The sequence below is a fragment of the Protopterus annectens genome, chromosome 5.part0 (genome assembly GCF_019279795.1).
Source record: "Protopterus annectens isolate FY-2018-M chromosome 5.part0, PAN1.0, whole genome shotgun sequence".
NCBI classification, from domain to species: Eukaryota; Metazoa; Chordata; order Ceratodontiformes; family Protopteridae; genus Protopterus; species Protopterus annectens.
Window position 1 is genome coordinate 1755277304 of NC_056735.1, and position 12742 is coordinate 1755290045.

Here is a 12742-nt window from a genome sequence, read left to right on the forward strand (position 1 = left end):
CTCTATATTCTGAGATTACTCCCTGTAAAATATAATATGTAAGATGACTTGCAGAATGATCTCATCTGGTCACCTGACTCTAGGATCTCACAGTATCTCCTTTTGAAGTTTGATACAGGACTTTAGCAGACTGCTGCAATACACAATGCCTAGGAGTCAGAGACATTTACAACACTTGCCCCCTTCTTTACAAAAGCTATCAGATAATGGCTATTCACAGACCTAGCATCTCTGGTCCTTCTCAGCAGTGTAGGATAATGTTTAATGATTTAATACTTCATTTACATTTCCCTTATTTTTCTCAAAATAAGCCAGTTGGTTAACCATTGCTGTGCCAGCACATTTAATTCAGATACCATAACACATGTACATTTCTCTTCATTTCAACAGGGTGTACTGCTAATATATTTTAACACAATTAGCACAAGCAAAGCTCACAAATACATTTTCAGGACAAGCATCTGTACAGATCAGTTTGATATACTAATGCCATACAATTATTTACAAAATTCCAGCTAGCTGTGCTGGCACAAGTTCTACATCCACTCCCCTCCTTCTCCCTGGCATGGCTGGCAGTACCTCATATTGTCACACACACGTACACACACACACACACACACACACACACACACACACACACACACACACACACACACACACACACACACACATATATGCATGTATATATGAGTGAACATATATATAGATATATATACTATATATATATATACTGCATGACTAACTGCACAGAAAACATATTTAAAGATAAGATGCACTATCTGATGAACACTAGGCCATGCACCACAAATTCAAAACAAAATGCAAATGGATATTCCCCACCACCATTCTACATTAAATCTTAAACTCAGTGGTGACATTTGCCCCAAGCCAGGGCCATCTTACTCTAGTGCTACACCCCTCTCTAACTCTGTAAAAAACATCCTCAGCAAGTTATCTACCAACATTACTCTTGAAAATGTAATACTAAGTGATGTTAACATCACTTGGTTTACAATCAACTCTGGCAATTCCACTGAGCAACCACTTAGACATCTAAGAAAAAAACAGGTCAAATATCACACTAAAACTGACAAAAAAGAAATCTTCACACCAGCAGCACAGGTAAATAGGCAATATCTACTCCATAGCTGTGGACCATGACATTCAGCTTACTGTTTCATCCAATGACCATAAAACTAACAGATTTACCAGGACTAAAAATAACTCATGCAGACCTGAGAGGCTTTTGTAACAAAATATTTAAAATGCATTCCTGGATAACCTGTCATTCTCCCAGACATCCCTATAATCCCGGAAACATGGCTGAAAGGGAAACTAAAAATGAAGAAATCTTACACCAGGATTTAATATTGCTAACTAGACCAAAAACATTATAACAGAGAAGAGTAGCCATAATATATAATCATAATCTAGATCTACCTCTATATTACACCAGCACTCCACAATTTGTTAATGCAGAAATATTTCTAACTTCCCTTAAACACAGTGCATATAAAAGGGTAATCATAGATATCAATACACCCCTGGCAACAGTATCAACATTCTAGAAGGCATCCTTAGCTGGTTATCTATCAACATTTTCCAACACAGATTAAACAAACCAAGAAAAAGTACATACTGCAGAGGCTCCAAACCACAGTTCCAGTAGAAAAACAATTCTAGAGAAACTTTTTCAGATAAAACAGTGAACTGGCTTGGATTTTTCATTGTTTTATCTGAAGACGTTTTGTACTTATTAAAACGAAATTGCTAAAATCAAACTTTTCTTGCAACTTCTGAGTGTTTCTCTGGAATCGTTTTTCTGCTGGAACTGTAGTTTAGAGCCTCTGCAGTATGTATTTAATCTATCAGCATTATCCTTGAAAACACACTGCTAGGTGACGTTAACATCGACTGGCTTACAATCACCTCTGAAAATACCATTAATACCATTTCTGTGTATAATTACACACAACTCATTAATATACCCACAATCTATATCTTAAGTACAACTAGAGAACCTATTTAGAATAGATACCGACAACAAAGCCAAACAATTATAGTTTCTTTGGCATATTGCCAAGTAACCTAAGTGACCACCCACCAATCTACCTAATCAGACATCAGACCCAAAATATAGCAAAATGCTGCCTTACTGAATTTAGAAATCTAATCAATTTCCAAACTGATCTTTTCACTAAGACCCTGGAGCAGGTTAAATGTAATATACTGAAATACCTACCACTAAACAGCACTGTCATAGAATTTAATATGTTTCCTAATATACTTAACAGATATGCCTCAATCAGTTCTAAAGGAGTCAAATCTGATCCAACCTCATGGTTGTCTGAAAGGACTAAAGAGCTAATGACAATAAGGGACAAGTCCTGGAAAACATGGCTACATAATATAGCTCCTGGTAACTTGCAACAACTTAGACAACTAAAAAAACAGGTTGAATATTACTTTAGAATTGACAAAAAGAAAAAGAAAACTTCTACATTAGCTAAGCTTTTCTGAACTTCAATAAAAACCCTACTGAACCCAGATAAAATTATGCAACCTCCACCATCCATCTCGCACTAAGAATATAAGATAGCTACCCATTTTAACTCTTACTTTCTACAGTCAGTCTCAGCCTTAATGCACCCAAGCAGTAATCCAAACCTGACACCCCCAATTCTATCACCAGTATCAGGAAACCACTTTTCATTCACTCTAGTCACCAAATCTATCATTAAAACTACCTTAGTAGGTTACAACCAACCACCTTAGCCTTTTATAAGCTGCTTCCAGCGTACCTTCAAATAGCTACTGATGTGCTAGCATACCCTGAGTCAATCCCAGTCCCTCGGTCAGTGAAAACTATTTACCACAACTATGGAAAAAGTCCTTTGTTATATGACTACATAAGAGCTACTCTTCTACAAACATCTTTAACTACAGACTAGTTGCTATTCTGTCACCTCTATTAAAACCTTAGAGAAATGTATTCAGTTTCAACTACTAAAGTTTATCCTAGTACATAACTCCCTCTCCCTTAAATGACACTGGTTTCAACCCTGTCACAGAACTACTACAGCATTGCTAACTTTTATGAACAGAATTAACTGAAACTAAAACAACCTTGTCTCTGCACTATTTCTTGACTTGCCTAAATAATTCAATACAGTCAGTCATCAAAACTTATTATACAAACTATCCACCCTAGGCCTGGTTAGTACCTTTCAACAATGGTTTTGAGAGTTATCTCTCAGACAAGGCAGCAAGCCATAAAATGGCAAAATGATTGTTCACTATACCTGTGCACACCTGTAGGAGTTTCCACAGGATCCATATTAAGCCTACTCTTGTTCGACATATTAATTAATGACCTATATACGTCTTCCTCTCATGCCCAATCATACAATATGCCAGATGATTCCACCTTCAGTTGTACATCTAAAAGCCTGAGTAAACTACAACAAGATATCCAGCAATCATTCTCCTCCACAGAAAGATGGCTTACTAAGTATCACCTATTCCTTAACTTCATGAAAATACTAATGCTGTTCATACCAAAACAATATACTAAACAAAAATGTTTCTTCACAGTTATATCAACAAATACTACAACCATAGAATTAGTCTCTCATACTAAAGTACTTGTGGCCAGATTCTTTAACAGCTACATGAAGTCTTGCCATTGTGTTGGTGGTATGGCATGGGGTGCTGCCAACATGACAGCACACTATTTGGTATTCATTAAATGGCTCTACACAATGTGTAGAGCTGCAAAACAAAGGCAAATGTCAGGCTATGCTAATGACAGCATAAAGAGCCGAAGTGCATGCTAAATAACCAATCCAACTTGGCAGAGCTATTCAGGATGCTGAAAAGCCACCGTGTACACTCACTGCAGACATTTGCCTTGACCACTAAAACTCCTTGGAATGCAGGCACAATTACACTTATAAAAAAAAAAAAATATGTTAGAGAGTTGCTACTGATAGCATTATGCTGTATGTGCAACATGCTTTACATCAAGGTGATGCTGCCAGACCTACAGGGTGGCCAGAAAAACTCTGGAAGAAATATGCAACCTCTGCTGCCCCCACCTCAGGTCCCAGAGAAATTGTGGAGAATCCATCCCAGTGGAAACAATGGTATATGTAGCATTACGTACTTTTCAGAGACCTACAGTTGAAATATTAGGGGTGTCACAGGCATCAACCTCTAAAATATTACATCAGTTTTTAAATGCAATGCAACTACATGAAAGAAATAATACCTGTTTCCCACATATCCCACATGAGAGAGAAAAAATGATTCTGGAATTCCCTGAAGTGTTGGGGGGCCATAGATTGCACACACATAGAAAAACAAATGAACAGGGAAGGTAGCACATCAACAGCAAAGGTTTCCACTCTATAAACTGTCAGGTTGTCTATAATGCCCAAGGAATCATCTACAATGTCTGTGCAGGTAACCCAGGCATTTTCCATGACTCACACATATGGCACACCTGTGAGCTGTACACTATGTTGCTAGGGGTAACATTCCTCAAGGGCATTTAGTGAGGGATGCAGGTTATGCAATGGAGCCCTGACTCATGACACCCATGAGATACACAACTCCACTGAGCAAGGATACAATGAGGCAATGTACAATGATCAGACTAGGAATATCATAGAATGTGTGTTTGTATTGCTCAAATCCAGGTTCCAGTGTCTAGACATGTCAGGAGTTGCAATGCTTGATGACCCAGGCACCCCTACAAAAATAATAACAGTCTGTCTCAGGAAACAGCTTCAACAAGGACAGCAATTGATAGGACCACAGTTTCAAGGATGACAAGCAGGGCCATTAGCAGCAGCAGGCACAGATGAGGAGTTTGAGGGAGAATCATCAGGTATAGATGGTGCTGACAGAGAGAGGCATGCACAATATGCCCTGGCTCTGGTTAAGAGGCAGAGGATAGCACACACAATCCCTACCTAGGCCAAAACCTAAGATCGAATGCACATACATATAGGAAAACTGTTGTCTGTCAAACTCCATAACCTTTACTTAACCATGTAATGCCTGTGTTCTGATAAAATCAGACAGTGGTGACCTTTAGGGCACAGTTGTTACCTGTAGTAATGACAAGATAAGGATGGAACCTACAACAAAAGTAAGAAGGTTACATAACATAGTACTTTCATATGGAAATTTGTATATGCCTCTAAGCAGAACATTTGTCTTTGATGTACATATATGTCAGTAATGTCTGATGTTTGCAATATATAGTTACATATTGTAACCAGTAGTGTGCATCAAACTCTTCAATTGACCACTGTCTATAAAACATGGAATAAGATAATTATTCCCTCATTTGCACAACTATACCAAAAAGTTAGGCTGAAATATCTACTACTTTCATTGGTTGTAGTTTACATACAATAGTAATTGAAATACAATGAGGTTCAGAAATTATATAATCAATCATTCACAAATGAAGAGGAACAATAAATCAATATTCTTCTGTAATACATACTGATAAATGCAAGCTTGTGAGTAATCAAGCATTAACATACATCATGTGCATCAGACACATATGCAACCCTAAGTTACAAAAGCATAGAAAAGGCACTATTTTGCCATAAAGAAGAGAGGAATACACCTGCAGTGTTTGCACTCTTTGTTTAAGATTGTGTGGGTATATGGGTGCATTAATTGTTGGCAATGTTCCAATCATCTAGACAGTTAATGGCAAATGAGAAAGGACAACTTTTATAACTTGACTATGTTTCACTTTCTGTGTGACTTGGTACAATGTCACATTTTGAGTACATCTAAACACTTTTTCTCCTTGCTACTATGTCTTTGTCTGTGGCAATTATGGGAAATAATCTTGAATGATTGTTCTTTAAACCCTGGTTTGAGGGTTCAAATCCATATAATCTTGAATGATTGTTCTTTGTACCCTGGTTTGCGTGTTCAAATCCATACAGGTTCACATTGCAAGATAAAGTTGTTTGAACATCAGAAATGTGCATTTCCATTACTTGTCTAAAAATGTGTCTTTTTTTTCTTTGATTGTTTGCACGCCATTTGGCATTCCACTCCATTGACTGGCAGAGACCAGTAACACTGAGTGGCAGTTCACTGTCCAAGGTAAAAACTGGCAAATTTAATTTGGAAGGATATCAAGAGTGCATGTAAGCTTGGCATTGATGGACCTTTCTCAGCACTCTGGACAGTACTGAAATTCAGGTTGTCACATAGCTATGTTTGTGACACAATATGTAAATGTTCTGAGCTCAGAGAAACAGTACAGGTGATGCAGGGTTGGAAACCTGTTTACATATCATTTTACTGATGCCCGGCATCAGTGCATAGCCCTCAACATCAAGGATAGTAATGAACGCAGCGAATGCACTTGACTGAGGTCCAAATCTGTGGAACAAGGTGTAAATGAAGTGACTTGAGACAAATAAAGCTCATGACACATTGTTTGAATCCTGTTTAAAGATCACATTTCAATTATTCACAATATGCAATGATTTTTTTTAAAATCTACATTTGTTCTCCACTTGGCAGCACACCAACATGGTTCACTACCTAAGGAAAAAAGTGAAAATGTAGTTTTGGCTGCCTTATGTAGCACAAGCACACTTGGCCAAATTGCATGTTCAGTAGCACTCTGGATAGTATTTGGTGAAGAAAATGCACCTGTCATGTGACATCTTCTGTGGCACAAGGTGTAAATTACGTGAATTGAGAGAAATAAGGCACATGATGCATTGTTTGAATCCTTTTAGAGATCACATTTCAATTATTCTCAATATGTAATTTTATTATTTATTTATTTATTTTAATCTCTATTTCCTCTCACCTTGGCAATGCACAAATATGGGTCCCTAACTAAGGAGGATAAAAGTGAAAAATGTAATTGAGGCTACCTTATGTAGCACAAACACACTTGGTAATGTTGCACTTTCCTCAGCTATCTGGACAGTACTCTAGAGAAATTCCACCTGTCACTACCTATCTCTGTGACACAAGGTGGAAGTGCAGCGAGTTTAAATAAAGAACACGGGTCATTAAGGGGTCAAATCCAGATAAAGGATACTTTTATAAAGTGTGTGAGAATCCCATTTCTCACAACATTGTTTAGGAATGTAAATATAAAAACAAATGATAATGTTAAACATGCTGATTGCAAGCAATGTATTAGTAATGCTTGCATAACTAAAGTTTTCTATTTAACATTCATCGTCAATGCTTCACATATAACATCAAGCTAATGTGTGCACAATTGATTAAACATGAAAATTATGATATTTCATATAAAATTCATGTGCATAGGTATGACGGGCTCAGTACTTCTGTTATAATCATCATGACTCATTACATATCCCGACTGTGTTTAGGACAGTTATGTCTTGTGAAGTATGTTTCTGACACACTCAAATCTGTATTACTCAGCTGATTCAACAGCATCCATCTGAAATATATTTACAAACATAAATATTGACTTTTATTTAGGAATGCATTCCCAGGACTTATTAAAATTGCACACGTACAGCCTCTCTGCAGTGTAACTCCATTCAGTCCAAAACTGGTATAGCTTTTAATTTCCATGGCTCAAATATATGGCAATGTCAATGTTAAGTTTCGATTTTTGCATGCTTTATGTGGGTTTGATTCCTAGCTGGTAGAAAAATATTCTTAGCATCGTATAAGCCTCAACATTACAATATGTCAATTCATTCTCTTTTTCCTTCTAAACTGCAAGGATTAAAAACCATGCCATTGTTGAACACTGAAACCTATGTCAATAGGTTAAGTATCACACATGGCTAAGTTCAATGGCATGTTTCGGATTTTATTATTATATGATGTATGTAGTACCAAAGTGTCTGCCAAGGAATCCATATGCTTTTAATTGCACAAATGCAATTGCAAGACTGTGTGTCTTTGCACAGAATCAGTTACAAGTGAGATCTGAATTGGGCACCAATTCAGACATATCTTGTTAGCTTGACTTTGCAGGCATGGCTGACAACGGAGAGAATGGTGCTAAATTTAGAACATAAAGTGTGGGTGTTGAGGAGTCCAGGATATCTGTGACACTTCTTGTAAAGTGCTACAGCTGTAGGCTGCTGCAGGGGAAATATATCAAGTCTCAGTATAAAGCTGAGACTTGGAATAGCTTAGGCAAGGGTGTCTCCCATGCAACTGGTATTCCACACACTGGGGAATAATGAAGTCACCAATATAGTAATCTTAAGAAGCACAAGCAGGACCTCCTAAGGTAATGGGAGGACTGCAAACACCCCTCGGCCTTATCAGAATGCTGGCCCATAAGCTATGATATGGCATTAATTATATACCCAGCCATTGCAGTTATTCATTATGCCATCATATACATTTCTTTTCTTTTTATACTGTACAGCTGCAGAGGTAATAGCTGCAAACTGTGAGGCAAACCAGCAAAGATTAATTCACCTCAGAGTGGCACAGAGTAAGTATGACTCAGTTCCAAATTCCAGACAGAAAATTATTTTCAGCCCCTAAATCAGTAGCATCTCGAGCAGGCATACCTTGGCATTGATATCAAGCATGCATACCTTCCCCAATAAGTTTTGCTGCTTGCATTAGGTTCTGAAAACATTAGCTTAACTGCATGTGTGTATTCAATCACCAGAAGTAGCAATTATTTTTTATTACAGGATAGTATTTCTAAAATATTAACAGGAATAATATGTCAGGAACAATTAAAGTATGGTAATTCCAATTATTACATTTGAATGCACATATGCTGTCTATCATGTCTGTTCTTTCTTATATCATAGCAGTGAGATTTCTCTGTTTTATGAACTTAAAATCATATATTGATGTGGCAAATGTGTCAATACTAAATCATCATAACTGTTGATGTATTGCCTCAAAAATTGTATTGAAACAAGTTTTCTTGTCATTGGAGACTCAGTAGCAATACACACTGATGTCCCACTCACCAGAATGGACAAGGAGAAAGTCACAGTCATTTACCTGTCTGGTGCCAGGATTCACCAAATCACTCTTCCACTAAGGTCTCTCAGCAACAAGTACTGTTATGACTCTGTCATAGTTTATGTTGGTGTGAATGACCTGAGACATACCTCACTGGACTATATGAAGAGAGACATGGTCGAGCTCTCTGAGTATGTGTTCCAGGCAGGTATGTCCCTAGCCTTGAGCAGCATACTACTCTTACCTAGAATGATGCCACAGTATAAACAAACAATGATTGATTTCAATAATCGCTTTAGTTTTTGGTATCATTCCAAGGGGATCCAGTTCCTGTATGCCTGGGAAGCCATGATCGACAAACCTTACTGCTTTGCCAGAGATGGTTTGCACCTGACACCCCTAGGCTTTCAGACATTGGCAAATGCTCTTGCCTCCCCTGTAGTGCCCTTTGTAGGCAAGGTCTCAAAAGCAACATTACCTATGTGAAATTAACCAATCAGAACAAAATAAGGGTCATGCTGCTAAATGCTAGTAGCTTAAACCAAAAACTGCAGTCCCTGGAAGCATTTCTATCACTAGAAAATGCAAATGTCTGTGCAGTCACAGAAACTTGGTTTAAGGCCTCAGAGAGCACCCTGGCCCTACAAGTATACAATGCCTTCCATACCTTTAGACCACAAAATGAATGTGTGAAAACCAAAGGAGGTGGTGTTTCAATCTATATTAGAGATAAATTCACCTCACATCTATTTAGACTGGACAGCTCCATGGAGTGACAACAGGTCCAGGTTATGGTGGGCAAGACCTCCATTCAAGTACTAACCAGTTATAGATCCCCCTCCATGGGTCATGACACCCACTAGGCCTACTTAACCAAACTTAAGATAATCCAAATTTTACTGAACACACTGGTTATGGGAGATTTCAATTATCAACTGGGAAACCTATTCTAGCCCAAACTCAGTAGCACAAAAGTTCCTTGACTTTATGAAATCAAATGTCGTGGGCAAATTCTCCATACCCCCACAAGAGGAACAAACATTTTAGATCTGGTCCTCACCAACATGTCAAACAGGTGCACTGCTGCAGCTGTTGGACCCTCATTAGTTAAAACTGACCACAAATCAGTCACCTTCGAACTGACACTAATACCAGAACTCACAAAGGGTGAAATCAGACTAAAAATCTTCATCAAGGCAAACTGTACCATCCTAGGTGAAGGCATAAAGGCATTCCAAGACCCACCCCAAGCTGAAAGTGGTAACTATGCTGAAGCTTGCACTAAAGCCCTATGTAATCACTTGCATAAGTGTATAAAACTCAGCTGCACCAGATAGAATCAAAGCCAGAGCCCCAAGAAAGATCAAGGTGCCATGGTGGACTTCCATCATCAACAAACTCAAAAATAAATGCAAAACGTTTCTGTCCAAGAAAACAAAGGCAATAACCCAACAATGGAAAAACACCCTCCTCAGCCTTAACAGGCAAATAAGACAACTTGTCAAATCCTCCAAGAGCTCCTTTGAGAGAAACCTAGTAAGCAATGCCAAGGATAACCATAAGGCCTTTTACAGCTATGTACGTAACCTAAAGGGTAGGACCCAAGGATGTGCAGAACTGGTGGCCAATGGTATCACACTCACTGACCCCAAAGAGATAATGAACCTGCTAGCAGATAGGTTTGACTCCTTTATCCCCTCCTAACTTACAATAAACCCTCTCCCAAACTCCCCCCCCACCTTACATATCTGAGGAGCAGGTCCTTAAAGCCCTATCCAAATCAAAGAACATGGCCTCTATGGGACCAGATGTCATCCCAGTCTGTCTTCTAAACAGGCTAAAAAATGTAGTAGCATCACCACTATGTACCCTTTTCAATCATAGCCTAACCACAAGCTTTGTTCCTACAGAATGGAGAGCAGCTACAGTTATTCCCCTCCACAAGTGTGGCCTAGCAGCAGACCAGGAAAATTACAGACCTATAAGTCTGACCAGCCTCATCTGTAAGGGCATGGGACATATCATTATGGACGTCATAAGTAAAGATATAGGTGACCTCCAAACCCTGGATCCTACCTAATTCAACTTTGTGAAGGGCAAATCCTGCCTGTTAAATCTGGTGGATTTCTTTGAAAGTGTGACCAAGGCCATTGATGAGAGCAAATCTGTGCACACAGCATACATTGATTGGCATTCAACACAATCCCACATCCAGGCGTTACAGATAAACTTAGCAAACTAAATGTAAACCCCTTCACTGTAAGATGGGTTGCCAACTGGCTCACAAAGCAGACACACACTATCAAAGTGGGTGACTCCACATCAATCAACAGACCTGTTACCAGAGGGGTGCCACAGAGGTCAGTGCTGGGCCCCTAATTCTCTGAAGTACAGGTCAAAACTAAAGGGTTGTGGCTGACCAAGTTTGCAGATGACTGCAAACTAGGTGCAATCACTGAATTCCCAACTGATGTCAGTATACTCCAGGAAGGTCTCACACAGACCAATGACTGATGTATTAGTTACGGTCTCAAACTGAATGCAAAAAAATGCATCATAATTCCCTTTGGCAAAAACAATATCCCATCACACTATCAAATCAATAACAATACCCTAAGTACCCATAAAGTGGTAAGGGACCTGAGATCACAGGTTAACCGCAACCTTACCTTCAACCACCACATGTCTACCATTATAAGGAAAGCTTTCCACGTAGCTCACTTGATTAGTAAAGGTGTCGCCTCAAGAGCAAAAGAGGTTATAACCCTCCTATATTTGGCAATTATCTGGCTCATAATATAACATCCCATTTGCTATATACCATAATAAGCACCTATAGCAATTAGCGAGACCTCAGAGGTTTCTAACAAAGAAGATCAAGGGCCTTCAGCATGTGGCTTACATGGACTGACTAAAGTCCCTGTCACTACACTATATATCATATGGACTTCTTAGGGGAGACTTATGCTTGGCTTACAGAGCAACCCAAGACCCAAACCTAATGAACTTACTGCATGTCCATAAATAAAATGGGTCTAGGGCTACCAGTTTTAGGGACTTAAATATGGCCGTCATCTTAAACAGGACATGCTGGAGGGACATATTTATCTCCCAGCAACTGCCATGTTTTTGGAACAGGCTAAAAATTCATGTGAAACAGAGCACCACTATGACACTGTTCTAGAGGAACCTGGATGACTGGATGGGGCACCATAAATACTTAGCGAGGATAGCGTCTACAAGCCTGCTGGACATGGGCAATCATCACTAAATGCAGTCTTGGGTATTGACTAGTACCTCTGTGGTATTACATTGGGTTGAAACAGCTAGGCTTAAAATGAACCCTGGGTCAATAGCCTAGTAATCTCCTATAATCCTATGGTCCTATAATGTGGCATGCCTTGCATCAAATTATCTTTTTTGTCTACAATATATATATATATATATATATATATATATATATATATATATATATATATATATATATATATATATCACTTTTGGGAGGGGGCTTTATAATATATTAACATTCTTCTGTTTGCATACCTTGCTGCTGAAGACATAACAACCAGCACCACAGAAAGGTAGACTGACCACTGTGGCTCGAGCAGGAATACCTTCACAGATGGCAGCACAGACATTCACAACTTCAGGTTCATGCTGACAGCATTGCCTCAACAACCCCTGCCCTACCTTTTCAACCTGTGTCAGTTAGTTCTGTCCCAGCTGCTAGTGTAGTGGTACCTTCTGGGATCAATAC